We start from the raw sequence: 14,314 nt of genomic DNA on the forward strand, positions 1-14,314 counted from the left end.
GGGTGGCAGGGGTCGGAAGGCCCATTGCCACCCTTTAGCGAATTGATTTTGCTGGGGGAAGGATAGGCCAATGGCAGCCTTCCCGCCCAGAGGTCAATGGGGGCCCTTAGGTGGCCTATTAACAGGCACTGAAGAGCCTCTTCCTGCCGCCCCTGGGATCTAACCAGCAGCGGGGGGAGGGGGCCTCTTTAAAGGGATGGAGATCCCGTGCCAGTAACTTCACCTCCGGAGCAACTGAGGATCGTGCTGGGGGTCTGGAAGGGTGGTGGGGGGGGGTGGGCGGAGCACTAAAAGGCCGAGGCGAGAGCTCCCCCCCTCCACCTTTTCGGCCTGGCAGCAGAATCCCCACCGCCTGCACAAGATCCTGGCCATAGAGGGTATTGAAAGGGGTGCTGAACAAGGGAGGCTGTGGGGGAATGGCTTGGGTCAAAGGAAGGCTGGCTCTACGGTTTGGGCAGCAAGGGAATGGAGAGAGGTGTTTATTCCAGTGGACAAGAGGAGAAGACCAGCAAGGCTCATGAAGAAGGTACGGCTGGAAGGGGCTGAGGAAGTTAGCAGCCGCGGCTGCAGTGTCGGAGGCGATTCCACGACCTGGTACGGTCAGGCAAGGTGAGTGGTATTCATAATTACAAGCTCGCAGCCCTGCCTGTCTTAAATGATGTCCACGCGACGTGAGGCGAGTTGGCTGACCCATGCACCGGGCATGATCAGGGAACCAGCGACCACGTTGAGAGGCCCACGGTCAGTCAGAGGTGAGCACTGCATTGACAAGGTTGAGTGGCTGCTTGCAGCAGGCCTCCCAGTGCTGTGATGCTGGACATATAAAGTGGCACAGAGAGTCAAGCACAAGGCAATGAGACAAGAGTGACACTGTGTCTGTATTTATTTGCAGGAGACGCGCACTCACAATGCTAGGGAGCGGTGACAAATGGGAGGTGGTGTCCCCTTCATTGCTGTAGTGACGGTGATGGAGGAGGAAACACTGGAGATAGGATGCGTTGCAGCAGGACGACTGGTCACGGAGGGCGAGGCGGGTGTGGAGCCCGTTGTCATGGTCCTGGTAGTTTTTCTCTGGGGAATATGCGGTCTGCCTTTAAGGCTTGCAAAGGATCAGTATTGCTTTAAGAATCAGCAAGCCTCAGGAGTTATAGGAAGGTGCATTTTCGTTTCCCTAGAAACACCCATTTGGAGACTGCGATTCAAAGGGTGCATTCTCGTTACCATAGATACAGCCACTGGGAGTGAGTATTAAGCAATACATTTGTTACAATTCAATTTTGAACTGGCTTTTTAGTTGAAGACAGTTTGTTCTAACAGAACACAGACATAGAGGACACAGACAGCTGTAATGACAGCCCCTGGAAAAAGAGCTCTCAACCATTTAAACTGAAGGAAGAGAAATTTAGTCTGTTTAATTATTAGCTCTCAAAATTCTAAAAAAAGTCAAGCCAAACCAGAGATCTCTGGTAATTTAAATTGAAGAAAAGGAAGTTAGACTGTGACAATCTTTTATCCCTCAAAAACTCTAAAGTCAGATTGATTCTATTGAAAGTGTTTGCAAGTTGTTAATTGTTGAAATTTGCTGGAGAAGGAAAGCATCACCTACTGCTGAAGTTAGACTACGGACTGTTCTACTGTGGAAGAACCTTTTTTCCCTCATCGGATGACTGAGGACTTCAAGCAACATTCTGTGAGGACTTCAAGCAACATTGGACTGTAAATTTGCAAGGATTCTATTTCTTTTCCATTTTAATTGTTGTTTATATCTTCATAGTGTTTAAAAATTTCGTTTTTCTAATTAAAGAGTTAATTTGTTGATTTAAAGACAACTGGTTTGGTTAGCCTCATCGGGGGTTAATAGATGGTACAATTTGGTTGGGTCTTTCTTTATATTGGAAAATTTTAAATGATATGTTAGGCAATCTGTGGAGTGACAGGATTGAATTAACAGTGCGTTGGTCCCACCACAATCAGAATCGTATATTTTGACTGGGGGCTTTGACTGGAGTGGTCAGTCGGAACAGCATAGAGAGTGAGTAACACAATGGATTCGGGCATCAAACCTTCTGACGAGTATTAGCTGTGGCACCTCTGTGGGTCTTGATGAACACAGGGAGCTCCTGATCAAAGACAGGCAGTTGTAGCTGGTTGAAAGCGCAACCCCTTAACGTCACTCTTGTCTCTCCCGCAGGTCCTGTAGCGGATGAGGGACGGAGACCGCTCGGGGACCCACCATCTGAGGAGACAGCGTCATATCAGCCCAGCGTACCCTCCACCGGTGCAGATACACTCATGTCAGTGGGCGTTGATGTGTGTTTAGAAAGGGTGGCGCCAGCTGGTGAGCATGGTGCAGACCCGCACAAGCAAGTGACAGAGGTGGTGACAGTAGAGCCTCATCCATGAGCTGCATTGAGCGATGTTTGGCGAGAGTCCAGGACCCGTTGCCAGATGTTGAACCACTCCAGGTAAGCAAGGGAGGGCAGGTGCACCTTGAAAGGCTCAAAGTGGCTGCCTGAGGCTTATGAGGGCTCTTCTTAAGGCTTTCCTTGCGTTGATGGTGGACCCTGGAGAACACCGTGTCGGGACACCCAGAAGGTAAATCCACCTCGTAGCACTTGGCGGGGGTCTGGGGGGGGGGGGTGGATCTCACTGGGTGATATTTATTTGCTGAATGCCAATATGTTAGACGTTTGTGCAATTTTACAGCTCTTGTCGTGAATTATATAATGGTTCATCTCTTCATTTCTGCACCAGTGGACGGTCACCAGATGGTGAACACTTCAGTTGGAGGGCATGAGAAAGTGTGCGCAGAATGAGGGCAGTGACGAATGTATCCCTTGGAATGATGTCATGACTGAGATGGTAGTGGAGTTTCATGAAAGACCACCAGGCAGCCTCAGGGAGGAAACCAATTTGCCTCCAGGGGTGTTTAACAGCCTCTGGGGAGAAATACGTGCTTATGAGTGAGTCGCGTGCCAATGCCCAGGGACATCGGACCCATGGGTACATTTCTATTGGCCGTCGTGTCTCAAAGCTACGCCAACTCATCCTGCTCCTCCCTGGAGGCAGTGCCCTCAATGTGGTCATCTGTCTCCAATGCTGCTGCCCTCTGGAATGGCAGGTTGTACAGTGTGAGGCATACCACCACGATACGTGAGACCCTTCATAAGGCGTATTGCAGGGCTCCCCCAGATCTATCTAGGTATCCGAAACTCATTTTTTAGAAGGTCAATGGCATGCTCGATGGTGGCCCTTGTAGTCACATGCCAGCGGTTGTAGGTGTCTTCTGCCTCTATGTTGAGGTTCCGCACAGGCATAAGCAGCTATGTCTTTAGAGCGCCCCCCCCCCCCTCCCACCACCCCCCACCCCCGCCTTGTCACCCAGTATCCATCCACCATGGCGGTCGGCTGGCCTCAACGGCCGAGGCACCTGGGACTGTCTCAGGATGTACGAGTCGTGGCAGCCGGGGAACTGCGCACAGGCCCGCAGGATCCTTTTGTGACGGCCGCATTCAGCACATTCGGTGAGTGGAATCCCTTCCTGTTCACAAAGGCGCCTTTGTTAGCCTTGATGACCACATGCCTGCAGCCGATTACCCCCTGAGCCTGAGGGAATCCAGCAATGGCACCCAATCCTATCACCCTCTCGGCCTGACTGGCCTGATCAGTGCGATACCTGATGTACGAGCCTGCCCTCTGGTATACGGGATCCATCACCTGCTTGATGCAGTGTTGGGCTGCTGACTGGGAGATGTCTCCAGGCGATCCCTGGAATGATCCTGAGGCACATAAGTTGAGTGCCACGGACACCACAGGCAATGGGTGACCACCACATCCTTCAACTCCTCCTCCAGCATTCCGCAGAGGTCTGCTACCAATTGCCTGGACAGACGCAGTCTTTGGAGATACTGCGTGCTCCAGTATCTGAATGAAGACAAGACTCTGTCTGTAAACCCTTTCTGCTGGATAGCACCTTCTGCGACATGAACTCACATTATTGTGCCTATGCACCTTCCTCATCCACTTCCCACCTCACCCGCATGACACGGCTGCTCCTCTGGCCACTGCAGCCCCACTCTGTGTGGCTTCACCGGTCTCTCTCTCTCTCCCCCACTCTCCTCCTCACTGAAGGAGTCAAACTCAGAGTGTAGAGCACCCATTGGGATTTGCAGCCTTCACAGCTCAAAGGCTCTCAACCCCCTTAGCGCTGACCTGGGAGACACCCTTCCAGCAACGGCCCTCCGTTTGGGCCTCACACTCTGCAATCCCTCCAGGTGTACAAACATTCACTTAGGTCAAACCTCAGCCCGCCTGCTTGACAATGCAGCTGCGATCAATGGCTGCACTTGCAGCCCAGATTCACCTGATGCTGAACTGTTGCCCCCTCTATGGGGCATCCCGTGGAAAATTTAAAAAGTCCTGCAAAGTTGCTCCCGATTGGCTGCTTAACAGCCTTAACTCTTTGCCCCCTCACCATTCCGTGTGTTTCTGATCCTGCTGCCCGACTGCCCCAAGTAAATTTGCCCGCCAGTGGGAAGACATTTATCACTTTATCACACCCCCCCACCCTCTCCCCACCACCTCCAGCCTGTCGCCACGGAGCTGGTAAAATTCTTCCCTGTGTGTCTGTGTAAGGCTTCTTCAGTCTGGCTGGTTGAAGAGTCACACTGTTACTTGCTCACAGATGTCCTGTGCAGGGTGTTGGGTTTCATCAGACACTGGATTAGAGCAAGTCTCTTTCCCGAACCTCGTGGGCAGCCGTCAGCATGTTGAACATTGAGCGGAGTTCCTTCGCTGCTGAATGTAAAATCTGGGCCAATTTAGATGTGGACATGACTTTGTGTCCATCTTTAAATGTCTTTAGCCCTGGGGAGTGGCCACTATGCTCAGCTGAGCTAATTCACAGTTGGGTTTCCCTCATTTGACCTCTGCCTGTATTCGGAGACTGCGCACCAGACTTAGAGCACTGTGCACACACTTAGAACACTGTGCACACACTGTGCACACACTTAGAGTACTGTACACACTTCTAGAGCACTGTGCACGAACTTAAAGCACTGTTCACACACTTAGAGTACTGTACACACTTCTAGAGAACTGTGCACACACTTAGAGCACTGTTCACACACTTAGAGCACTGTACACACTTCTAGAGCACTGTGCACGAACTTAAAGCACTGTTCACACACTTAGAGTACTGTACACACTTCTAGAGAACTGTGCACACACTTAGAGCACTGTTCACACACTTAGAGCACTGTACACACTTCTAGAGCACTGTGCACGCACTTAAAGCACTGTTCACACACTTAGAGCACTGTACACACTTCTAGAGCACTGTGCACGCACTTAAAGCACTGTTCACACACTTAGAGTACTGTACACACTTCTAGAGCACTGTGCACATACTTAAAGCACTGTTCACACACTTAGAGCACTGTACACACTTCTAGAGCACTGTGCACACACTTAGAGCACTGTACACACACTTAGAGTACTGTACACACTCTAGAGCACTGTGCACATACTTAAAGCACTGTTCACACACTTAGAGTACTGTACACACTTCTAGAGCACTGTGCACACACTTAGAGTACTGTACACACACTTAGAGCACTGTGTACACACTTCTAGAGCACTGTGCACACACTTAGAGCACTGTACACACTTCTAGAGCACTGTGCACACACTTAGAGCACTGTACACACTTCTAGAGCACTGTGCACACACTTAAAGCACTGCACATACACTTAGAGCACTGTACACACTTCTAGAGCACTGTGCACATACATAGGGCACCGTTCACACACTTAGAGTACTATTCACACAGAGCACTGTGCACACACTTAGAGTACTATTCACACACTTAGAGCACTCTGCACACACTTAGAGCACTGTACACACACTTAAAGAACTATTCACACTGTGCACACTTCTAAGCTCCACATTACAAAAGGCATTTAGAGACACTGGGGAAGGTGCAATGGGGATTTCCAAGGATGAAAGCACAATTGAAAGGTTACAACTATCAGGAAGATTGAGCAGGCTGGGGTTCTTTCCTCTAGAAAAGAGAAGGCTGATGGCTGACCCAATAGAAATCTTTAAAATTATGAAGGGTGTTACAAACACTTTTTCTTCTGTACAAATTTCCATTATTCCAACCACCTGTCAGTAAATGGATCAGTAATTGAATTTCTTTCCCTCCCTTGAACCCTAATAATAAATGACCACTTCAACAACATGGATTTTAAAGTTAAAACAAAGAAATAGGGTTTATTAACACACTCTTAAACTCAGGAAGGGGGTTTAACTTCGCCACGCACATTTACAAACATTCAGGGAAAGGTTAAAGGCAAAAAAAAGGCAAGGGCATTTATTAAATAGAAACTCATCTTAACTACTAGCTAATAGGGATTTTAGTTAAAACTAGTGTCTATGAATATCAAAAAAAATCTACAGATTGGAGATCACTGAATAGAAATGCCGAATAGGGGAGGGGCTGTTGGAGATATCTCCTCTTGCAAATTTCTTTTTCTTTGCACTCTCAAAGGTGACAATGGAGACAGCTAAACTGCTGAATACACCTTCTTTTTGGATGGAGAGGAAACCAGTAGAAATCAGACCTTTTCTGCTGTTACTGCAGCTCGTCTTCGAGTTGGTTTGTTTCTTGCTGGATTTATCAAAGTGTGGCTTCTCTTTAATTTTTCTTGTTGAAAAGGCTTTCGAGAAAGAAGTCAATGCAGCTTGAAGACAGTTCTGCTTCTTGCAGAGAGCTTTCAGGGAAATGTCTCAGGATGAAGTGACCCTAGGTGGCACAAGGCAGCTGTCTAACTGAACAAGCTGTACCTTCAATTGTTACAGTTGCAAACTCAGCAGGTTGGATAGTGTGGCTCATGGACAAGCTATACATGATCTCTCTCCTCCAATTTGACAATCGGAACAAGAAGTACAAACTTAAACATGATGGATAAAATGGCGGTTGACATTCATGCTTAAATGCACAAAAATAAAATTTACAAAAGGGGTTTGCATTGTCAGGCAAGCCCCCCATCTGCCAAGAATGAGGAAAAATAAATTTTTCCTCATGAACATTGATTTTAAACTATTGTTGGTGAAGAAAGAACTTTCTTTAAAAAAAATTGGAGACTTTGGCTGGGGAGACATTAGCATATCAACAGAAAAGTACTTCAGAGGACAAAGGGGCTATTCCCTGCTCCACTTTAATCCGCAATGGACTTTTTATTACCAGACGTTGAAGATGGACAGGCTAGCATTCCAGGTTATCTGCTAAGATGGCCGAATACACAAACAGACATGTCGGACCAGTGTGGTCACATGACTCACTGACTGTTGGAGTTTTTTTGAATTTAAGCTTCCAACAGGGATTTTGAACTCCGAAAGCACTTTTCTCCTGGACTGAGAACACCTCTCTCCTGTCTACTCTCATCTCGCTCTCACCAGCTTCGGAAACCATTGAAGACACATGAACCCCAAGAGAGAAAAGTCTCCTACAGTGAACAAGGTTTAAGAAGAATACTGGAACCCAACGAAAAGCAAGACTACTTACAAAAGGACTACAGTGAGCTCAAAGCACAGTAAACAAGAAACTCTTCTGAAATTGCCTCAAACCTCTCCATTTAATTTTCTTCTGCTCTTTTCTGTCCCTATTTGCATGTGTATATCGCATGTGCATACTAGCGTGGGCACGTCGTATATCCGTAGGCATTAACCATATTAGAGTTTAAGTTTAAGGTTTAATAAATTTCATTTTCCTTCCTTAAACCTAAGAAAGCCTGTTTGTGCTCATTTCTTTGCTTTATAATTGTAAAGTGGTGAACAAAGGGGGAGCTCAAAACACAGTGTGTTTAAAATTAAACCCTGTTACAATAAGACCAGGTGAAGACAGCAAAAGATCCCTAGATAACTTTTTCACCTGGTCGTAACAGCATCCATGCGTGACACCTTGACCCCACGGGGAAAAATATGAATTCTATTTCATTTCTTTCTTTACATCTTTTTCATTGAAAAGAAGTAAAGAAGTAAAGGGGTTTTCACCCACCCATTCGTACTTAAAAGCTTTCTGAAGTCTGGGGGAGCTGATATGGGTTCATTCACTAAGATGGCTTTCAATTTTTTAAACATCTCCTGTCACACCTCTGTCCGTATCACCTTTGCTTTTTGTATCAATACCTCTATCAGTGGGGCGGCTCGGGTGCTAAAGTTTTGGACCAGCTTTCGGAAATCCATACAGCGCCACATGGATTCCCCAAGCTGCAGAACATTAGTATCTAATACAGGGGAATGATTTCTGGAAGGCAGGTTGTCAGCAGACCTTCCTGGTTTCAGCATTTCTTCCCGAATATTGTCAGGTACAGGTACAGTGACAGAACTAGCAGGAAAAGAGCAAATCCCATTTGTCCCCTGGTTTAATGACTTCAATTTCTGTTCTGATTGCTTGACACTGTTCTGATAAAATTCAGGTAGGTCTGTGCTCTTTCTGTGGCTGTATGTACAAGCAGATTCACCAAGCCAGATGAACTGATTGATGGATTCAGATCCATCTCCATCCCAGATAGTTGACGAGCAGGCTTTTGGTGAATGTGCTCCTGCTCCAGGTACTCTCTCTTTATACGGGTCCCCTCAGTCCTGTTGAAGCACACCTTTAATTACAGATATGGTTTCACTGGACAGCAAGTCAGGATCACTGGGGAAAGCCTTGATAGTGCCACCTTTGTCGGAGTGTTTTCACACGTCTCTGGAAAATTATGGACAATGTATGTTGGTTCCACTTTGTGACTGTCCATTAATGTTGTATTTTCTGTATGAGCGCTCGTCTGATAACGGATCAGATGCACACCTTGGACTGTAGATCCATGCTCTGCAGGGTGGTAAGGAGTCTGCAGGGGAATCGCAGGGTCCATTCAGCTTTGGGACCAGGACAACAGGGGGCTTCAAACACTTCGGCCAGGCTCAACTGCATCCTTATCCAGCATGTACTGGATTTCCTGTCCAACGTCGGCTAGCTTGTCGGGGCTCAGGCGGCAGGAGTCCCACATGACCGGTGGCATGTCCTGATCAGCTAGGGTGGTACACCCTGGCTGATCTTTACAGGTCGCGTTGAGTTTTTTTAGCAGGGTGGACACGTCCTCCTGCTGTTTGTGCGTTAGGTGTGTCAGCCGGGTGGTTAAGTCTTTTAAGACTTCGGCGTTTGCCAGTTTGGTAGCCCGGGGCTTCAACCGGGGTCTCCTCCTCCTCGACTGACTCCTCCTGGCTGCCCTCAGGTATTTCCACCCTCGGTTGACTGGGCTTGGTTCTGGGTCGTGGTGCTATCAATATTTGGCCAAAGGGCTCGTTGAATGCCGGGATGGGTTTAAGGGGTGTCGGGTTAATTGTAGCCTGGGGTTTGTCTGCAACCTGGCAAGCATGGCAGGTTTTGCAATATTCGGTCACTTCAGACCAGGGGCGAGGCCAGAAAAAGTGTTTACTCACTCGGGCTAAAGTTTTCCGAGTACCCACATGTCCAGTCATCGGGATAGCATGGGCTATCCTTAAAATCTCTGGCTAGTATTTTGGGTGCACTACAATCTGGTGGAGCACTGTCCACTCCTCCTCCGCAAGTCTCCCAGGAGGCCTCCACTTTCGCATTACTACCCTATCTCATAAGTAGTAACGCTCAGGGATTGGGGTGGCCTCTGCCTCAGAGCAAGCAGTCTCTGCTATGCACTTTATTTCAGGATCTGCCTGCTGGGCGTCAATTAGGGAGGCTCGGCTGAGCACCTCCTCCCCTTCAGATGGGTCCTTAAAGAAAGTTTCAGCTAACCAAACCTCCGGCTCATCCAGCTGGGGCACTGGTTCCCTTTCAACTAATCTGGCCTGTCTGGCTTGGGACCGAATCACTACACAATCAGGGAAGATCCCTGGCACTTGCTCTTGTAGTTGTTCAGTTTCCCTGGTTTCACTGGGCAGGTCTAGGATTCTAGGGGTTGCTATTATCTTCTCACCAGCCAAGTCATTTCCCAGCAGGATGTCTATCCCTGCTATCGGTACTTCTGGGACAATTCCGACCTTTACAGGGCCTGAGACTAGGTTGCACATAGGTGGACTCAATGGCGGGGTGCAGACAGGTAACCTCCTCCCACTCCACTGGTTATGGCCTTGGCTTTTCATGGAGGTTTCAGGGGGAAGGCTTAGGCTGTTCTCTAACATTAAGGACTGAGTGGCCGCTGTATCCCTGAGCAGTACAATGGACTTGCTCATCTCAGGGTAAGGGTAGGGGGACACCGTTCCTTCCAGGATAAAACTCTGGTAACTCTTGGGGATTTTGTCCAGTCCTGCTACTCTCTATACTGGGGTATCTTCCTTGGGACCACCCTTGTGGAGACCTATTAAATCCACTGGCTTTCCGTTTAACCTCCAGCATTCTGGCTTGGAGTGACCCACTTTGTTGCAGTGGGAGCGCACTGGTCTTCGGGGTTTCTCTTTATGGGATTGGGGTGGACACTTCTCACCCTCGTTTGTACTCCCCTTTCCATGTGTGGCTCCCTGTTTATCCCACTCTCCCTTCTTATTCTCCTACAGTTTTTGGAGTGGCTTTGGAAGGAACTGCCTGAGTTGCCAGGCCTATGTGTGAGGTCATAGCTATCGGCAACTGCTGCGGCCTCTCTAGCTGTGCGGACTCTCTGCTCCTCCAAGTGCACTCTTAGGTTGGAGGGCAGGCAATTTTGAAACTCCTCCAGCAAACATTCGCTCGCGTAATTCCCCATAGGTGCGCTGTGCTTTTACACATCGGACCCACCAGTCGAAAGGGATCAGCTTTCGCCTTTTGAATTCTAAATAAGTCTGCATGGGTTTCTTTCGAGCCTTCCTGAATCGCTGGCGAAATGCCCCTGGCACAAACACATCAGCATTAAGGATGGCAGCTTTGGTCTGCTCATAATTAGCAGACATTTCAGGGGCCTAATTGACCCTAAATCACGAGGGTCCACATTTCTTGTGCCGCCACCTTCTCAAAAGTAGCAAAAAAGGATTCCACCTCACCGTCTTCAAATTCTGGTATGAACCTAGCACCTAAGAGCCTCAAAGGCTGATTTTGGGTTAGGGAGATTTGGGCAGTTATCGGGTGAAGTGAGATTTTCCCTTGCAGCCTCCAACTAACTCGCCTCTCTCTCAGCTTGAGCTTTCAATTCCAGTTCTAATTCTTGTAGCTGGAAAACCCTTTCTCTCTCCTCTCTCCCTCTCTCTCTCTTTCCTTTTCTCTCTGCACTCTCTCTCTCTCTTTCCTATCTCTCTCTTTCTCTCTGCTTTTCTCTTTCCTGAAACTCCAGTTGCATCCTAAGTTTAGCCAGTTCCATCCTGGCCATGGGCGATGGGTCAGTTTCAGGAGTTAATCCCTCATCTACCTGTTCCGGAAAGGGACTGTGTCCTAAGTACTCAGCCAGCACTATTAGGACCTCAGTGCGTTTCACCTTTCTGGGCAATTTCATTGGTATCTCCCCAGCTATAACTTTTAACTGGTCTGTACTCAGGGTCGCCAATGTTTCAGCAATTGTATCACCTTGCTCCAAAAACATCTTTGAATCAAAATGTGCCATTTTCTAATGTGAGAGTAAGAGAATTCTTGCTGTGGTTCTTTATTTTGTCTTCATAATCTTTTCAGTTACCCCGTTTGGCTTCCAATCAGTTTATTTTAATTTCTGAATCAGCTCATTTCTTAAATTTGGTCTTTTGTGGGTTTATCCTGGACGAGCCCCCAGTTTCTATGTTAGGGACAGGCAGTTAATTTTTTTTCTGCTGTACAAATTTCTCTGTTTTTTCAACCACCTGTCAGTAAATAGATTAGTGACTGAATTTCTTTCCCTCCCTTAAACCCTAATAATAAATGATCGCTTTTACAGCTCAGATTTTAAAGTTAAAACAAAGAAGTAGGGTTTATTAACACACCCTTGAACTCAGGAAGGGTGTTTAACTTCACCATGCATGCTTACAAATATTCAGGGAAAGGTTAAAGGCATTAAAGAAAAGGCACGGACATTTACTAAATAGAAACTTATCTTAACTACTAGCTAATATGGATTTCATTTAAAACTAGTGTCTATGAATACCAAAAAAAAAATCCAAAAATTGGCCATCACTGATTAGGGAGGGGCTGTTGGAGATATCGCTTCTCTTGCAAATTTCTTTTTCTTTGCACTCTCAAAGGTGATAATGGAGACAGCTAAATTGCTGAATACACCTTTTTGGATGGAGAGGAAACCGGTAGAAATCAGACCTTTTCTGCTATTACTGTCGCTTGTCTTCGAGTTGGTCTGTTTCTTGCTGGATTTATCAAAGTGTGGCATCTCTTTAATTTTTCTTGTTGAAGAGGCTTTCGAGAAAGAAGTCAATGCAGCTTGAAGACAGTTCTGCTTCTTGCAGAGAGCGCTCAGGGAAAAGTCTCAGGAAAACGTGACCCCAGGCAGCACACGGCAGCTGTCTAAATGAACAAGCTGTACCTTCAATTGTTACGGTTTCAAATTCAGCAGGTTGGATAGTGTGGCTCATGGGCAAGCTATACCACATGATCTCTCTCCTCCAATCTGACAATTGGAACATAGCAGTACAAACTTAAACCTGATGGATAAAATGGCAGTTGACAGTCTACTTAAAGATGCGCAAAAATACAATTGACAAAGGGGGTTTGCATCCATTTGTGACAAAGGGTTTGATAGGGCAGACAGAGGGAAGACTTTTTTCACTTGTGGGGAGACTAGAACTAGGGGCGATAAATATAAGGTAGCTGCTAATAACTCCAATAGCGAAATCAAGAGAAACTTTTTTAGCCAGAAAGTGATGGCTCTATACCATTTAGAGTAGTTGAGGTAATTGCATATATACATTTAAGGGGAAGCTAGTTAAACATATGAGGGGGAAAGGAAGAAAATACCGATAGGGTTAGAGTGGGCGGAGTCTGGTGTGGGACATAAACACCAGCATAGACCAGTTGGGCAGAATGACCTGTTTCTGTGCTGTAAATTCTGTATAATTCTATGATGCTGCTTCCATCATTGTCCGTTTCTATTTCAGGTCAAGTTTGCTGGCTGGGCAAGTCTTTCTTTGAGGTGTTAGTGCAAGTGAGCTAGTAGACTGAAAGGAAGTAGAAAAATTCGATATCCCTTCCTAGTGGGTGTCCCATTACGGGATATTCACGTGGCGAAGATAGCTACTGTCTCGAAGTTAACATCTGTGACATAAATGGCTTCTTTCGGCAGAAAGGCACTGCCATTGCTGCTCAACTTTAGTTCATTTTGGTTCATTTTCCTGAGTTGACGCTTGAACTCAGCAACGGTGTGCAGGGTTATCACTTCACCAGTGTAAATGCAACACATTGAGACGTGTACAAAAAAAAAACACTTTAACCCCCGCGGTCTTGCAGATTATTGTTAGATCCTAAGAAAAAAAGTCCCAATGAAGATATTTTGAACTCTTGTGGGCTAATTCAATCTTTATTCACTTTTCAGTATGATGTAGCCATTAATATTTTCCTTTGTTATTATGCTCCTTATTTTCAGATACAATATACTGATTAGCAAATTATGGTAAAAACCTTTACTGATATGCCACACCCCCTCACCATATCATACTGTGGGATACAAACACCCTTCATCATACCATGTAATATGTAATGTCAGAGATGCCGTCTTTCAGATGAGTCATCAAACCGAGGCCCCATCTGCCTTCTCAGGAGGACACTAAAAAAAAAATCCCACGGCACTATTTCGAAGGAAAGCAGAGGAATTATCCCCGGTGTCCAAGTCAATATTCATCCCTCGATCAATATCACTTAAACAGATTATCTGGTCATTATCACATCGCTGCTGGCGGGATCTCGCTATGCACAATTTGGCTTCCGCGCTCCCTACATTACAAAAGTGACATTACAGCGGTGACTACACAGCAACCGTACTTTATTGCCTGTGAAATGTTTCAGGACATGCTGGGGTCATGGAAGGGGTGATATAAATTCAAGTCTTTCTTTCCTTCTTGACACCATACTGTTCATGAAATACTGTGATATGCTACACCCCTCAACATGACATGCTATGATATGCTACACCCCTCAACATGACATACTATGATGTGCTACATCCTCATTGTACCATTCTCTGGCAAATATTGTTCAGTGTTACTAATACTCCTTCCCCTGAACATTGTTCCAAGGACAATACTACTTAGGGAATGTGATAGAATTAATATCTTTCACATTCACATGGTCAGCGTAAAACTCCCCAGAAGAGCAGGATTTATTCACGGGGCAAAGTGGCAGTGGGGCGTTGGG

This window comes from Heterodontus francisci, chromosome 29 (genome assembly GCF_036365525.1).
Source record: "Heterodontus francisci isolate sHetFra1 chromosome 29, sHetFra1.hap1, whole genome shotgun sequence".
Taxonomy (NCBI): domain Eukaryota; kingdom Metazoa; phylum Chordata; class Chondrichthyes; order Heterodontiformes; family Heterodontidae; genus Heterodontus; species Heterodontus francisci.